This window comes from Equus quagga, chromosome 14 (genome assembly GCF_021613505.1).
Source record: "Equus quagga isolate Etosha38 chromosome 14, UCLA_HA_Equagga_1.0, whole genome shotgun sequence".
In the NCBI taxonomy this organism is placed as follows: Eukaryota; Metazoa; Chordata; class Mammalia; order Perissodactyla; family Equidae; genus Equus; species Equus quagga.
The window spans coordinates 28,139,541-28,155,109 of NC_060280.1; the positions used below are offsets into that span (position 1 = coordinate 28,139,541).

General features: G+C 57.9%; 1 protein-coding gene across 1 annotated transcript in view; it reads left to right on the forward strand.

Annotated features, from left to right (window-relative positions):
• ARHGEF17 (Rho guanine nucleotide exchange factor 17) overlaps positions 1 to 15,569 on the forward strand; it is a 56,932-nt gene that overhangs the window by 19,877 nt on the left and 21,486 nt on the right. The gene's annotated exons all lie outside the window — the stretch shown is intronic.

Genomic DNA, 15,569 nt, shown 5'->3' on the forward strand with positions numbered 1-15,569 from the left:
TTTATTTTATGGCTTCTGGATTTGGAGTCATGGTTAGAAAGGCCGTTCCCACTCCAAGATTATAAAGCAATTTTCCCCTAGTATTTTATGCTTTCTTGTTTTCTTTTGTACTTAAATCTTTGATCCATTTGGAATTTATCCTGGTGTGTAGTGTGAGTTATGGCTTCCCCTCTATTTTTTTCCCAGATGGCTGGCATTTTAAGCCAAGGAGTGACTTGGTCAGAGCTGGAGTATCTCTCTGGGGTGGGTGTCAGGAAGTGAGGAAGTGGGGGAGCAAGGCTGTGGCTGTTGAGGGTCAATGGCAGAGGAGTGAGGCGGGCTTCGGGGGGCATCAGTATAAGTTGATGGACAGTTGGAGATGGGCACAGGATGGTGGCATGGCATTCCCAAATCCTCATATGTGCTGTGCGATTTTGGACAAGTCCTGTCTCCTCTCTGGGCCTAGAGTATCATAGCTGAAGGGGCCCTGGAGATGACCCCAGTCTCAGGGCTGACTGTGAGGGAGGAGGCAGCCAGAAAGAGGGGGCTGTCCTGAAGGTCAGGGCACAAAGGATGGCTAAAGATTTACTGCCTACTCGGGCTTGGCCAAAGCAGGGGCGGGGGGGGGGGGGGGGGGGGGGGGGGCAGCAGAAGAATTGGTGGTGTTTCGGGGGGGGGGGGGGGGGAAGACGGAGGGGGGCGGGCACCTGTTTAAAAATACCCGCTGCAGCCTGGCACTGCAGACGGTGGTGGGGGCAGGCCCTGTGGATCCAGGATCCGGGAATGCCAGGGGTTGCCGGGGGCAGGCACATCATCTGTTGTCTCAGGACTGTGGGCCCAGCGCAGCCATATCTGTTCTTGGAGGTCCTCTTCCCTGCACCAGGAATCAGGCATCTGTCCACTCCAGGAGAGAAACGGGGAAGCCAGAACAGACAGGCCACACCCCCAGGGTATAGTCCTGGTACTGCCCTGGACTTGCTGTGCGACCTGGGGCGAGTCCCTGCCCTCTGGGGTCCTATCCATCAAAGGGGGCAACTGGTCTTGCTCTGGTTGCTTCCCCCCACCTCCAGCCTCACAGTTTGGATTAGGGCTGGAAAGAGAGATCTTGAGGTCCACGTTTCTTCCCCCTTTACAGATGGGGAAACTGAGGCCATGAGGGTACCCTGCCCTTCCTTTGCTTTTCTTGGCTTTCCTGGGCCTCTGGACCCTCCTCCCTGCCCCCAGCATGGTCTGTACCAACTCCCACCCCCACTCCTGGGCCCCACTGGTCAAATTCCAGAGCTGCCATTGCCATGGCAACAGCCAGCTCACAGGGCCCCTCCTCTGGGAAGTTCTCCACCAGGCCGTTGTCCAGGGAGGAGCGCGGAGAGGGCCTCCCCGCCCTAGGGGACTGGAGGGGTTGGGGGTGGGGTAGGGAGGAGGTCAGACCCAGCTGGTTTCTTGTTTGTTTTCCAAAGGAGCTACCAGCAAATGCTACTCTGTTATCCCAGAGACAGTGGGAGGGTCAGAGGTAGTCACCTGGGTTGGGAACAGGAGACCCACCCAGAGAGCCTCTCCCAACTGGCACCTGGAGAGCCACCCATAGAAGGGTCTAAGACCAGAGGATGTAGAATGGGAGATGGAAGATCCTTCCTAAGGTCACCACCATCCAATGCTAATGCTGCCCAGGGACTGAGGGGCCCAGCCCAGCCTTGGCTTTCTGCCAAGCAGAGCCGCCCCATAGTTGAAGGAGAGGGGTGAGCTCCTCAGCTCTGGGGGTATGCAAGCAAGGGCTCCCAGGGGATGCCTGCCCTGGAAGGGGGCTGGTCCAGTCCATCTCTGAGATGACCTGCCTTCTAAGGTTGTCTGGTTATTCATAACAGCCAATATTTATTGAGAGCTCTTTGTTCCACACTGTGCTCAATAAACCCTTTATATTCTCTATTACATAGATGAAGAAACTGAGGTACAAATATGGGCTTCCCAGAGGGCGAGGCAGCCATCAGTGCAGGGTGGTATCTGGCTTTGCCCTCCTTTTCCCCAGGGCCCCTCCCACTGTTAACATTCTGGTGTATGGTGCATTTGCTTCCAGCTTGTCTCCTGGCGTGTATATGTATTTCATGATGTTGAGATGGTGTGTATCCTTCTTGCTTCTTTCATTTAATATTACACCCAACATTTCTCCTTGGCATTTGAAAGAACTCCGTAAGAGCATGATTCACTTGGCCCTGTGGTCACTTCCCACTGTGAAGAAGGCGGCCTCGGCTGCTCTCTGGGTTTCTCCCTGGGGCGGGATGGCACCCTCTCTCCTGCACTGTGGGATGAACATGGAAATCCTGACTCCTCAGCCCTCTGGGGCATGAATCCTGTCCACTGTGAGGCCGGGAGCCAGGCCCTAGCTCCCCTGTGCCCATGAGTCCTCCTGTGTAAAGAAGGGTCATAGGGCACACTCAGGAGGGTTGTCGAGGTTAAAATAAATACCTGTGAGCAGCACAGAGGAGCCCCTCAAGAGAGATTAACTCCTCTTGTCTCATTACTCTCTTCCTGTCCTCAGGCACAGCGATTGACCCCAAGCCCCACAGCAGGTCAGTGGCAAAGGGTGGATTTGAGCCCCAGCCCCAGCACCTCTTAGTCTTGAGAACCTGAGCAGGTTATGGCTCCTCTCTGTGCCTTGATTTCCCCACTGAGTTGCTGTGAGGATCTGATGAGATTAGGCCCTGCAAGCGTTCTGTAAACTGGGAAGTGCTGGGTGGTACCCCTTATTGTCAGTGTCACCACAGCAAGCCTAGAGAGACTCAGGTTTCCAGGCTGCAACTCCAGAAGCCCCAGGTGCTCAGAGAAGGTGGGGAGCCAGCAGATCTGGGCTATCAGGACAGCTTCCTGGAAGTGGTGGCCCTGGTCCTTGGGCCTGAGGAGAGTGGAGCCTAGACCTGCTCAGGCTGGCCTCTAGCTGTGAATCTTGTGCATCGCATGTGTGGGGCACACACACACACCCCCCCTCACGTACACACACAGGTGACTGTGGCCGCCTAGGCATTAGGGCTGGTCACTAGTTGCTGATACAGTGCAGCAAGTGACCCCTTCTGCCAGGATGGCCCAGGCCCAGTGACAGCCCCCTGGAGGCTGGGGTGCGGGAGTCATTGAGCAGGGCATGCTCACTGTCCCTGGGCATCTTGACCACCCTAGGTTTATGTAGTGTGATGGGAGGGAGTCCTCTGGGCTCTGGGTTGGGCCAGGATCACCAGAGCTCACTCCAGGGCCAGAGTGACTGATGGATGGAACTTGCTTCCCTCCTGGGAGTACCCCCTGGATCCTGGAGTAGGGTAGGGGCAGTGGGGTACAATTCACAGTGCCCCCCAGCTGGTTGGGCCCCTTTGGACAAGCTAGAGTAGAAGAGCTCCAGGGGCCAGGTTCTAGCCTCAGCTGACTGCCCGCTGCCCTGGGGTCACGAGATACTTTCCTCTCTGGGCCTCAGTGCCCGTATATAAAATGGAAGGAGTGGTCCCTCCTCTGGCTCCCTCCTTCACGAGAGGATTGAACATGGACATTCTAAACGTGCTGTGCCTCTTCATTACACTGATACGTGCTTTCATGCATCCACCAATTCACAAGTAGGTACTAAACACCTGCTACGGCCGGCCGGGCTCCATTCTAGGCATGGATGCTGACGTTTGTGAGCTCCGAGGGGAGCACCTCTGCCTTGTCCAGCAGCATCCAGACCAGAACAGAGGTCAGCTTAGCAGGTTGGTAGGAGCTGGTAACACCTCAAGCTTCCCAGAGCCTTTGGTGGCTGAGTAGAATTTCTGGCCCTGTGGTAAGTGGAGAAGATGGCTTCTGGCCGCGAGGCTATGAGAGCCCCCAGGATTATATCTTCTGCTCAGGCCCGCCCTGCCCCCTCCTCCTTGCCTCTCAGCCTGGGGGCTCTGGCCTGAGGCTGGCCTGGCCTTTCCCAGGGTGCCTGGCCCACAGCCCAGTGAGTCATCTTCCGCTCTAGAGGCAGGACACCCCATCCCACCCCGACAACACACACAAATGGAGCCCTCCCTCCTCCCCCCCATTTGTGCCTGGGTCCAAGGGAGGGAGGGAATAGGAGGGGCTGGAAACAGTCACTGGATAATTTCCGTTCCCACGATCCCTCACCCTAGCCTCCCAGCCTGCTGGAGAACTGGGTGGAGGCGAGGGAAGGGAGCCCCCTTTGCAGAGCACCTACTGTGCAGGAGGCGTTCACCCTCATTTTTCAAGTGAGGACACTGAGGCTGAAGGGAAAGGATGTCTGTAACAGCTAGAAGGTGGTGGTGCCGGGCCCAAACCATAGGGGCCCAATTCCCTGTGCAGTGTTCTATGCTGAGCCAGTTTTGGACATTTTGAATAAAAAATTTTCAGAGTTAGGAGGGGAGGGGTCTGGGAGCTGACCTCATCCACAGGTTCTGAGCCAGAGCTGGAACCACGGGCCAGACCACTGTTGTGGGCAGAAGGGTGCACAGGGGTGCTTGGGTGCGTTTCCTGGGACCTAGGGTTGCCAGATTTAGCAAATCCCACTCTAAAGCTTCATCAGATTCCCAGTGGTATCCCTCTGTCATTGTGTGGTTGTGTGGTCCCCCTGCCTGCCCCCCAATGAGGCAACCTGCCCCCTCAGACTCAGATGTGGAACCCAGAAGATCTGGGCTCCTGTTTCTCTGCCTATAAAATGGGGATGATGGTCCCATTAGGACTGACCCGCTTGGGCCCTGAAGATGAGTAAATTCAGAGCTTACTAGCTTTTTCACATCTGTTGGGGGTCTGTCTGTCCACCTACCCCCTCCCCCCCACCTCCTGCTTCCGGCCATAATCCATGATGTTAAGAAACTCTTCCTTCCCAGGCTGGAAGGTCTAGCTGTATCTTCTTGAAATTAAGGCACGGGGAGCGGGGGAAGGGCAGGGGCACAGAAGAAGAAAGGGAAAAAACCCATATGAAAAAAGACGAGTTAAATTCAAACCACATGTACCACAGCTCCTGCCATGCGGGCATTTGCTGCCACCTGTGGGCTTCTGGAGGAAGTGCAGCTCCTGGAGCCCCAACTTCCTCACTAAAGCCAGAAGGCTGGATCCAGGCATGAGTCCCGGCAGAGAAAGTTCAGGCAGTCCGTCCCCCATCTCTGGGCGTGACCTCACTTACCCACCTCCCTCAGGGAGCTGGTGGGGAACTTAGAGTCCACCTGCACCCTCATTTGTTTACAGAGGGGGAAACTGAATCCCAGAGTGGGGAGCAACTTGATTAAAGCCACAGAGCAAGTCAGTCAATCCACAGATATGTATTGTGCACCTGCTGTGTGTCAGGGACACAGCTGTGAACGTGAAGAGACTTGGTCTCTGCCTTTATTGACCTTACCGAGTAGGGGAGGTGGGGGTAGAGCAGACACAGAGACCTTCCTCCTATTTCCATCTCTCTATTTCTAGTCATCCGGGGGAGAGAATACAGCCTGCCACCGCCTAATTCAGGGTGCTCTGGGCTTGGCTGGACTCCTCATTTGTGTGCCATGTGACCCTGGTGAAGTCACTCAGGCCTCTCTGAGATGCTGATTACTTGGGGTCCACTCCGATTTGCTACCTCAGACTTCATACCCTCAGGCAAGTTGCTTCACTTCTTGGAGCCTTTGTTTCCTCATCTGTCAAATGGCGATGATAGTGAGACATAACTGAGAGAACTGGTGCGAGGATTAGATGAGATAAGACAAGAGAAACAGCACCTCACTAAACATGAGGTGGCAGTGAAACCTGGGGAGTGCACCCCATTCCCGGAGGCTGGGGGGGGCCAGAGTACAGTGGGTCAGGGTGTCTCTCCTGAGCTGAGAGGTGGCCAGCACCGTTCATCGGCTGGAAGTTGGGCCTGAGCCTGGCATAGGGAATGAGAGCTGCCACCTCGATCCTCCTTTTGACTATCAGGGAGTTTCTGGAAGGGATGGTGAGATTTTTCTATTGCTGCTGAGGTTGGGGTCCCAGTCGGACCCCTCTGGGCAAAAGATGAAATCTGTGCAGAAATCGTCCCTTGCCTCACTTCCCCGTCAGGACATTAAGGACCCTGGATAAGGATCTTAGCCCAGCTCTGCCGCTCACTGGCTCCGTGACCATGGGTTCTTCACCTCTCTGGGCCTCGGTTTCCTCGGCTAGGAAGTTCTCACTCGGAGTCTTTCATGCAGCCGCAGTCAGACGGTGGCTGGGCTGGAATGGCCTTGAAGGCATCCTCACTCACGGATCTGGCGGTTTGTGCTGGCATTTGGGTGGGCCCTCATCTGGGCTGTCAGCTGGAACACCCTACACATGCCTCCACACGTGGCCTGGGCTTCCTCACAACGCGGCGGCCGGGTTTCAAGAACGAGTGACCCAGGAGAGCAAGGTGGAAGCACATGGCATTTGTAAGGCCTAGCTTTGGATGTCACCTAGAATCCCCTCTGCTGTACTCTCAGGCAAGTTTCCATCCAGTTTTAAGGCGAGGGGACATAAACCTCATCACTCTTCTTGAAATTAAGAATTTCAAGAATGTCAGTACCTCACTGAAAGAAGAGCATGTGGCATGGAAAATATTGTCTTTGAAAACTGCAGCCTGCCACACCTGCCTGGTGTGAGGATGAGGATAAAATGAGACAGTGATGCCAAGTAGTTAGCTCATGCCTGATACATAGTGAGTGCTCAGTAAACCACAGCTATAGCGATTTTTGATTATTATTGAAGGGGCCCCTTCGCTTTCCACCTATGCCACAAAACCACATGGACCATCACCCACAGATGGGCTGTGCCATCACACGGCCACAGAACACCACTGACAGGGGCATGCACAGACGCAGGGATGAGCCCACACAGATGGGATGCACATCGTGTCACTCATAGTCCCACCTCCAGGTGCACACAGGCAGTGGCCCTGTGGCAGGAAGGTCCTGAGGCCCCTTAGGCTCTTGATCTGCCCTCCCCATTCCCAAAGCACATTGCCCAGAATTCCCCCCAGAACAGCCAGTCCTGAGGGAGACCTGTGGCTTGGACGCTGCTCTTGCAGCTGCTTGTGAGGCCTGGGAACTCTGTGGAGCCTTGAGAGGCTCCTCCTTCCAGAAGGGAGGGTCTGCAGGGAACAGGCCATGACGTGGGAAGGCAGGGGGAGGAGACGAATGATGGGAAGAAGAGGGAAGGGGTCTCAGACGGAAACAGAAGGAGACTGAGGCCCCAGGAGGGGAAATGTCTTGCTCAAGGTCCCATCACCGATAGGTAGCAGAGCCAGGACTTGAACCCGAGCTGTCTGGCTCCAGAGTCTGCCCTCTTAATCTCCATATCAAGAAGTCCCTCTTTTGGAACTTTCATCTCATTGATGAACCTGAGGACTGGAGGAGGGCAGCAGCCATCAGTGAAATGGACAGCCCATTAGGTTGGGAACAGCCAGTGCTAACTCCATGCCCAGGGACGTCGGTGGGGTTAGGCACGTCAGTCCGTCTGGGCCATTAGCCAGGGCTCAGTTCCCAGGAAAGAGGATTCTCCGTGATCCCAGCGTTGCCTGTGGGTGGCATTTTGTTTTCCACCAAAACTGTCTTGGGTCAGGAGAACCTGTTCATGTCACTGTCTCGGTACAGATGAGGCTGGAGAAAGGCAACTCAGGCAACCAGTTTGCGGGGGGCTGTGGGGGGTGGCAGAGGGCCCTCCCCCCAGCGGAGGTGGTGGGGTTAATAACATGGGCCCTGGACACAGCCACTGGGCTCCACCCCTTACTGGTTAGGTGACCTCCCTCAGCCTCAGTTACCTCGTTTGCAAAAGGGGAGAGTAACAGTAACAGAGCCCTTGATGCAGCGTGGCTGTGGGGATTAAAGGAGCCAGGGCTTGGAAAGCAATGCTGGGCTGCCAGGCACCTGAAAAGTGTTCAAACCGCATTAGTGATGGTGAGGATGCTGAGATTACGGAATTCCCCGGGTTCCAGTTAGGGCAGCTCTTGGGCCCAGACCCTCTCCTGGCAAATATCTATATAGAGCTGTACAGATGTGAAAGGCTGGGGACCCTCCCCACCCCGCAGGAGCCTGACGAGACCCGCTGCCCCAGACCCTGCCTTTCTCCCTCACAGCCTGCATTGCGCTGTCATTTCTTTTCAGTTCCTCCACAGACTGTCGTGCCCAGCAGGACACAGTTCTCTTTTCTTGCCTTTAAACCCAGCATAGTGCTTAGGACCTGGTAGGTCCTCAGTAAATATGATTTGAACTAATCAACAGCTGAATAAAAACTCCATAAACTGCTCATCCACTGAGCCATGTATCTGTGCATCCGTTCACATATTCATTTGTTGATTCACTGCTCTGTTCATCTGTCCATTTATTATTTATTCCTCTATCATCATTCCATCCTTTCAGCCTTCCATTTATTCAGCCATTACTCATTATCCATCCATATGTCCTTTCTCATCACTGGTCCCCCAGTTGGCCCAGCACCAGCTGCAGAGCCAGGTGGCCCCCAGTGGGCAGTGCCCAGATGCAGGAGGTCTTGGTGGGGCTCAGAGTGGGAGTGTGTCCAGAGCATTAGGCTTCCCTCAGTGAAGGGGACGTGATCAGCAGACTGGCTAGAGGTGGGGCGGGTTAGTTCTTCTCCAGGGCTGGCCGAAGAGTGATCCCACCAGCTGGGGGGCCCAGGCTGCCTCTCCTGGGGTGGGGTGGGGACCTTGAGGAACAGATGCCCTTTGCCCCTCCCTATCCCTCACCTTCCCCTGACTAAGGTGGGGGAGCTGCTTGGTGGGGGGAGGGTGGTAGGTGTGTGGCGGGTGTGGGGTATGGAGAGGAGTGCTGGGCAGGCCTTTACCAACCACTTCATACGCTTAACAAAAACTATTCTGAGCCAGACCCACTGCAAACAACTGCAGACACCCAAAAGGAAAAGAGGAAGCAGCATCTAACACGGGAGCTCAGAGGAGCAGCCACAGAGCCGGACCTGCACAGGGGAGCCCCCAGCACACGGGGTGCCCCAGCCCCCACCCCAGCTGACCTCACCCTGAGGCGCTCCGACCCCTGTGATATAAGGGTGTTCCTGGACACCCTGATCCAGCAGCTGTGTTCTCCTCTTCCTTCTCTCAGCTTCCTTTCATTTCCCCACCCCCACCAGCCCGTGTGTCACCATGGCAACAGGCTTGATCTAATTAGCTATCCTTAATGAAGGAGCAGCAGCAAGCAGTTCCTTTGGCACCAAGTCACGCCCCCTTCTTCAGGGCGGGGCCCTCTGGCGAACTCACCCTTCTGGGCATCCACATGCCTCTGGATCTCTTGACCTCAGGACTTTGTTCAAATTCTGCCTCCTCCAGGAAGCCCTCCCTGAATACCCCCTATCCCCCAGGCAGAGGTGACTCCCTCTGCTGAGCCCTGTGAGTGTTGTCTGGGAGCTCCGGGATGCCAGCCAGGGTGGATTCATCTCTGCAGAGCCTGGTCCTGCTGGAGCTAGTGAGGGAATGGATGTACCTCACTAACAAGCCCAAGCTATGCACCGCCTCCCAACTACTCAGACCAAATGAGGCCCCAGGTCATGTAGCTGGAGAGAGGGTCAGATGGGGGAGGAGGTGTCCTGAGAGAAAGCCAAATGTGGGTTCAGTAGCTACAGTGATCCAGCACTGGGCCAGGGGTGGGGCCCGCAGACCACCAGCCCTCTTGCTAGTGTGGGATTATCTTTGGGACCTGGTTATTTGGACTGGACCGCGGGGTGTGTCCAGCCTCCTTGCTCAAACCATCATTCAGTCAGCTGGTATGGCTATTTCAAACCCTCCCCCCACACGTCCAGCCCTGAGAGCAGGAGCAGGCCCCACCCCAGGAAAGCCCACAGTCCATCCCATTGGGAGGGTAAGAGGTAGATGGACTCACTGGATTTCTTTTTCCAAACTGGATGCAGGAGAGGGCTTGGGGCCCTCCTGGAGGACCCTCACTTCCGCTTCCCAGGGGCAGAAGGGGCTGGACAAGGACCTGTTGCCTGGGACTGGATGTGGTGGCCAGGCAGGGTCTAGGCCTGGAAGGCTCCGTGCTGCCAGCGTGCAGATTGCTGGGCCCCACCCCAGTGTTTCAGCTCATTGTGGGGCAGGGGGTTGCTGAGAATGTGCATTTCTAACACATTCCCAAGAGGCACTGATGCTCTTGGTCCAGGGACCACACTCTGTGAGCCACTGCTGCAGAGGAACCAGAAGGGGCGTTCTCGCGGAGCACGCCCTCACACCTCCATTCATGCTTTCATTCAGCAAACTGACTCAACAGTACTCTGGGCCAGGCCCTCGGGGGACCCAGGGGAGACAGACGGGTTCACCGATTATTCTCTCATGCAGCACAAACTTAGTGAGTACCTATTGGGCATCAGGCCCTGCCCCCTAGGGCAGCCTCCGGCGGCATCTCTGCCTCCTGTCTGTGTTGAGCTCACTGCCTGGGGACCTGCTGCCAGGTGGGGGTCACACCAGTTTTCTCTTGCTGCTCTCCTGGAATTCTCTGTGCCTGTTTTCATTATTGGCTGCTTGGGGATTGTCTGTTGGGGAGTTAAAATTTTAATGTTGGATATTTCGGACTCTCTGAGGAGGCCAGTGTTCCTGCCCTCTCAGGAGAGGATGAGGAATAATTAAGGCTCTTGGGTGGGGGTGGAGGGTGGGGGTGTGGACTCACCTGCTTAAGGGCTGAACAGGGGAAGGGAGGCAGTCGGGCAGAGCAGGGCAGGAGCTGCAAGGCCAGCAGGAGGGGTTGGTCCTCTGCCATGGGGCTGCCAGGGAGAGTTCGGGAGCAGGGAACTGCCCGGGTCAGTTCGCCTCTCGGCGGTGACTGCTTGGCATGTGGGGAGAAGGGAGGAGGACGAGTTACTGGGGGGTTGTTTATTAGCTAGCATCTATGTGCAGAGTGCTGTGGCTTACAAAAGGGACACGGACTCTGCCCTCAGGGAACCCACAGTCTCCTGGGAGGAGATGGGCATCGATCTAGCCATTGTTCAAATGTTTAATTACAAACTGTGATACCTGGTTAAGAGAAACCGAGAATCTTTGAGAGCACAGAGCAGGTGCATCTGACCTAATCTGAGGATCAGGGAGGGCTTCCTGGAGGAGGTGATGTTTGCACTAAGACTAGTCTTAAAGGAAAAGAAAGCACTCCTAGGAGAGAGAAAAGGCATGGGCCAACGCCAAGGCAGGAGAGAGCCTGGTCTGCTTCTAGGAGTTAAAACAGAAGTGGTTGGGGCGTATCAAGCAAGGAGGAGAGAGGGGTGGATGGCCGGGACTGGCTTGGGTGATGGGAATCGGGAGGTCTCCACTTACAGGAAACCCAGGGGAAAGCAGGCTTAGGGGAGGGAGTCAGTTGGGGGTTTGGTGAGTGTGGAAGCCAGTAGCATGAACAGCCAGGGCCCAGGCACAGCAGAGGGGCCCCCAGTCAGCTGCAGGGTGCAGCAGAGGCCCCTGGTGGAGGGTGGGAGCTGGTTCCTCCTGATCAAGAGGGTCTGGGATAGGTTCTGGCATCACCTGGGATTTGAGGACCAGGTCCTGAAGATGCCGCGTGGAAACGTCCTGCAGCGCCGGCTGGTGGGGTGTGTGTGTAAATGCCGGAGCCCCTCCCCATGGGCGTGGTGGGGTGGGGTGGAGACGGATAGGACTGGAACCCTCTAGGACAGTCTCAAGTACAGGACACAGGTCAACTGGGTGGGGTGGGAATAGAGATGACTCAGGGTGGGCCCTTTCCCTGGTAGCCCCCTCCATCAGGCCCAAGTGATCTGCCACCCAGACCGGAGGACAGTGTCAGTTTCCAGGGGTGTGCGTGTGCGTGCGACCATCCCTAAATCTGTGTGCCTGTTTGTGCCCTGTTGTAGTTGTGTGAACACGGGAACACGTGTCGCTGTGTGCAGCACTGGGGCGGGTTCATGTGTGTCGGGGTTCAGATCTGTATGCGACCATGTTGGTGTGCGCGCACCTGGCTCTGACCCACGCGTGTATATGAGCAAGGCCGGGGGCAGGTTTCCATGTATACGGGCCTTTTCTGTCTAAGTATGTGCATGCCCCTGTGTGTGCCTCCGTGGATACAGGTGTGGAAAAAAGTGCGTGTCGCCGAGTGCACTTGCCTTTGTCCCCGGTGTGTGCCAACTTGTGTCCTCAGAGGGGGCTGGGTTCGGGAACGGACGCCGCTGCGGGAGGAGAGGCGGGGCGCGGTCTGGCCACCGTGCGGGCGAGGGGGATGTGGGGCCGCGCGGGGTAGGGGGGTGCGCGCGGAGGGGGCTGGCGCGAGGGCGGGGACTCCCCTGTCCTCCCCCCGCCCCCGCCCGCCCGGTCCGCTGTGCGCACTCGCTGAGCGGAGGCGGCAACAGCGCCGCAGCCGGCCGGGCTGTCGCCGTCAGATCGACGCTGACTGACACCGCGACCGCCGCCGCAGCCAGGCTGAGCCCCTGGAGGGAGCGACGGTGGGAGGGAGGGGGCCTGCCAACCCCCGCCGCCCCGGCGCCCCCGCCCCGGCGGCGGGCCGGCCGCATGCTGCAGATGGTGAAGACCCTGGCCCAGTTCACCATCGCGCTGGAAGACATGCGCGATCTGGGACCGGCCGCCGCCTCCGGGGAGCCCACCCGGGGCAGTGGCGCTGACGCTGAGGAGCCCGGGGAGGCCCAGGTACAGGGAGGGGGAGGGGCTGCCAGGAACCTGGGCCTAGAACTCAGCACCCGCCCCGCACCCCGGACTGGGGGAGGCGTGGACAGATGCTGGGATGCAGGACCGGGACCCCGGGTCAGGCACACCAGCAGCCTGGCCGCGGGGCTGGGGGCTCAGTGACCAGTGATGGGGGATTGAAGGTGTGTGAGGAGCCCAGGCAGGAGTGGTGTGGCTGGCAGGGCACGGAGGTTTGGTGCCACCAGGATGCAAGCTTGGGATGGCAGGAGGGCTGGCAAGCTCAGCCGGGGTGGGAGGCCTCCACGCTGATACCCTGGAGGGCGGCGGGGGTTGGCAGGCCCCCTCCCTCCCACCGTCGCTCCCTCCAGGGGCTCAGCCTGGCTGCGGCGGCGGTCGCGGTGTCAGTCAGCGTCGATCTGACGGCGACAGCCCGGCCACGCTGATACCCTGCCTTGGCAAGGCCTAGTGGCACTTAGCACATGATATGGGTCACTGTGGAGGCAAAGGCTGTCACCGGGGGTCTCATGGGTCCACAGGCTCAGGAAGGGCAGGTTTTCCAGGCTGTCCTTGGGCCTGAGGCGGTCCCCAGGTATGTATGTGCTGGGGGGGTAGGAGCTAGCCACTTTTACCTCCCCCCTTGCCATTCTCTCCCTGCCACTGGACCTGCTGGGCCTTGGGGGTGTCATGCTGTGGTGGCAACAGTGGCGTCCCCATTCCTGGCTCAGTGTGCGTTCCCCTGCAGGGGAGGGGGAGAGTCTCAGGGGCTGTTTCCAGGCCTTTGTGCGCCTCTCTGGGCCTGGGCTCTGATTGTTCCGCTCTCCTGGGCTCCGGCGCCTCCCTCCACCTCCTCAAGTCTCTGGGCTGAAGGCCCTGGTTCTCAGCTGGGGAACTGGGCTGCATTTTTTGTCTCTTTGCAAGAGTCTGGCTTTTATGGCTGCTCTCTGTGTACGGCGTCTCTGTCTCCATGCCATGTATATAGGGGTCTCAGGCTTGGAGTCATGATGTCCCACTCATACTGGTAGGAGAGGCCCCTCTGCCTAGTTGCTGTGTCCCTTTGGCCCCCTCCCGCTTCAGTGCCCCATGCAGTGAAGGTCTGGGATGGGGCTGTTGAGGGGTGAGGGGCTCTGGGGGGAGGCTGGGTCTGTAGGGCTGTCCTGCCTGTAACAGGTGGGCCTGCTGATCTGGATGACAGCTGCATTGCCCGCCTCCTGCTTCCCCTGGGCCCCCCACCCCCACATACTCTCACACCCGTGGCTGGAAACGTGCAGAAGGGCGCTTCATGCAGTGACAAGGAGCTGGCCTTGTTTTCCCTGCCTCTACCTGACAGCTGAGTGACAGCCCACTCTGCTTTTAAGCAGGGGAGAGGCTGGGAAAGGCGGGTTTTGCAAGTCAGCCTCCCTGCGTGAGTTACCCGAGCCCTCCGCCCCATCAGGCCCAGCACCAGCCCTGCCCCCCTCAGGAGGCCTCCCTGCCGGTGATCCTCACTGCTGGGCCTGGCCAGGCTGGGCCCGGGGCGTGTGGCTGTGCTGCCTAGGGCTGGGCCCAGCCTGGTCCTACTCTCGGGGAGCTCCCTGTGCCACAGGGAGACCAACGTAGATAACAGCCTCGCTGAGGTTCGGGAAGAATGGACATTAAAGACCCAGCTGCTCTGCTCCCCATCTCCTTGCTTTCACAGTACCGGGAGGGAGGAATTGTTCGTTCCATTTCGTAGAGGAGAATGTGGAAACTCAGGGCGGTTAGGTGATCCCCAAAATCACACAGCTGGTGAGGGCTGAGCCGGGGACCCTGAGGCCCACAGCTCGCCGGTCAGTCTGGAAGAGAACTCCAGATGCTTGGGCCCTAAGACCTCAGCAGGAGGTGGCTGAAGAGACTCTGGTCCTCACTCTGCCGGTCACTGGCTGTGTGATCTTGGGCAAGTCAAGCCACCTCTCTGATTTGACTTCCTCACCTGTAAAGTGGAGGTGACAATGCTTATGTCCCAGAGCTGTGAGTGTGAGGCTGAAATGAGGCCATGTCTGTGAAGTGCTGGGACATCCCTGGGGGACAAGGGGAGGACTGGGCATCTGGGCCTTTCCTTGGGAGGCCCTTCTGCCCTTGATGCTCTCCCAACCTCTCTGTCTTGGGTGGGCCCAGCCTGCGCTACCTCCTACTGGCAGCTCCCCTGGTTTTTTAAAGGCCTCAGAAGCACTGAGGAGAGATGGTCTGGCTGTAGCTGGGGGCTCTGAGGCAGGGCCAGTGCCTTTCATCTGTCAGAGCTCAGGGCTGGCGGGGGTGGGGCAAGCCAGCCTCTTCCCCTCCCCCAGGGGGTGTCATTCATACCTCTCCACTCTGAGTTCCTGGCATAAGAGCCCACTTTTCTGAGTGTGCCTTGTTGTAGGACAGGTTTGGGGACAGCCCTGAGCCCTGAGTCCCTGGGTCAGAGGGACGGGGACCTGAGTGAGCATACCACGAGCAGAGGGGTGAGCAGTGGGCGGGACAGACTCAGGGCTCAGTCCACTTGGCAGACGTAGACCCTGGGCACAGCAGTGACCAGGGCAGCTCCACTGGCTGAGTCTCTATCCTGAGGAGCTCCTAGGGGTGGGGACCAGAGGGACGCTACAGACATGGACACCCACCCTGGCATTGCCATCTGCACAGAGTGTCCACTTGGACCAGGACCAGGATGGCTGGAGTCCGAGAGACGGTCCAGACAGATGCTCTGGCCAAGTTGAGGCCTGGGAGGGAGATTGGAGAGGGGAGAATAAGCCCCAGAGATCTGGGGCCCGGAGGAGTTAGGGCCCTTGCTCAGGACCACTCCAGGGGCTTGGAGGAGACCTGGAGTGGAGTCCCTGCCCAGGAAGGGAAGCTATTGGAGCTGGTGCCATCTGGGAAGGCTTCCTGGAGGAAGAGTGGGCTAGAGGCATAGGAACTGGTGGCTAAGGGCAGTATGTAAGCTGAGTCCCAGGGAATTGAACACAGAGGGTGCACATCCAGGCTGGCTTCCAGCAAAGCCTTCCCACAGAACAGAGGCTGCCCGGTC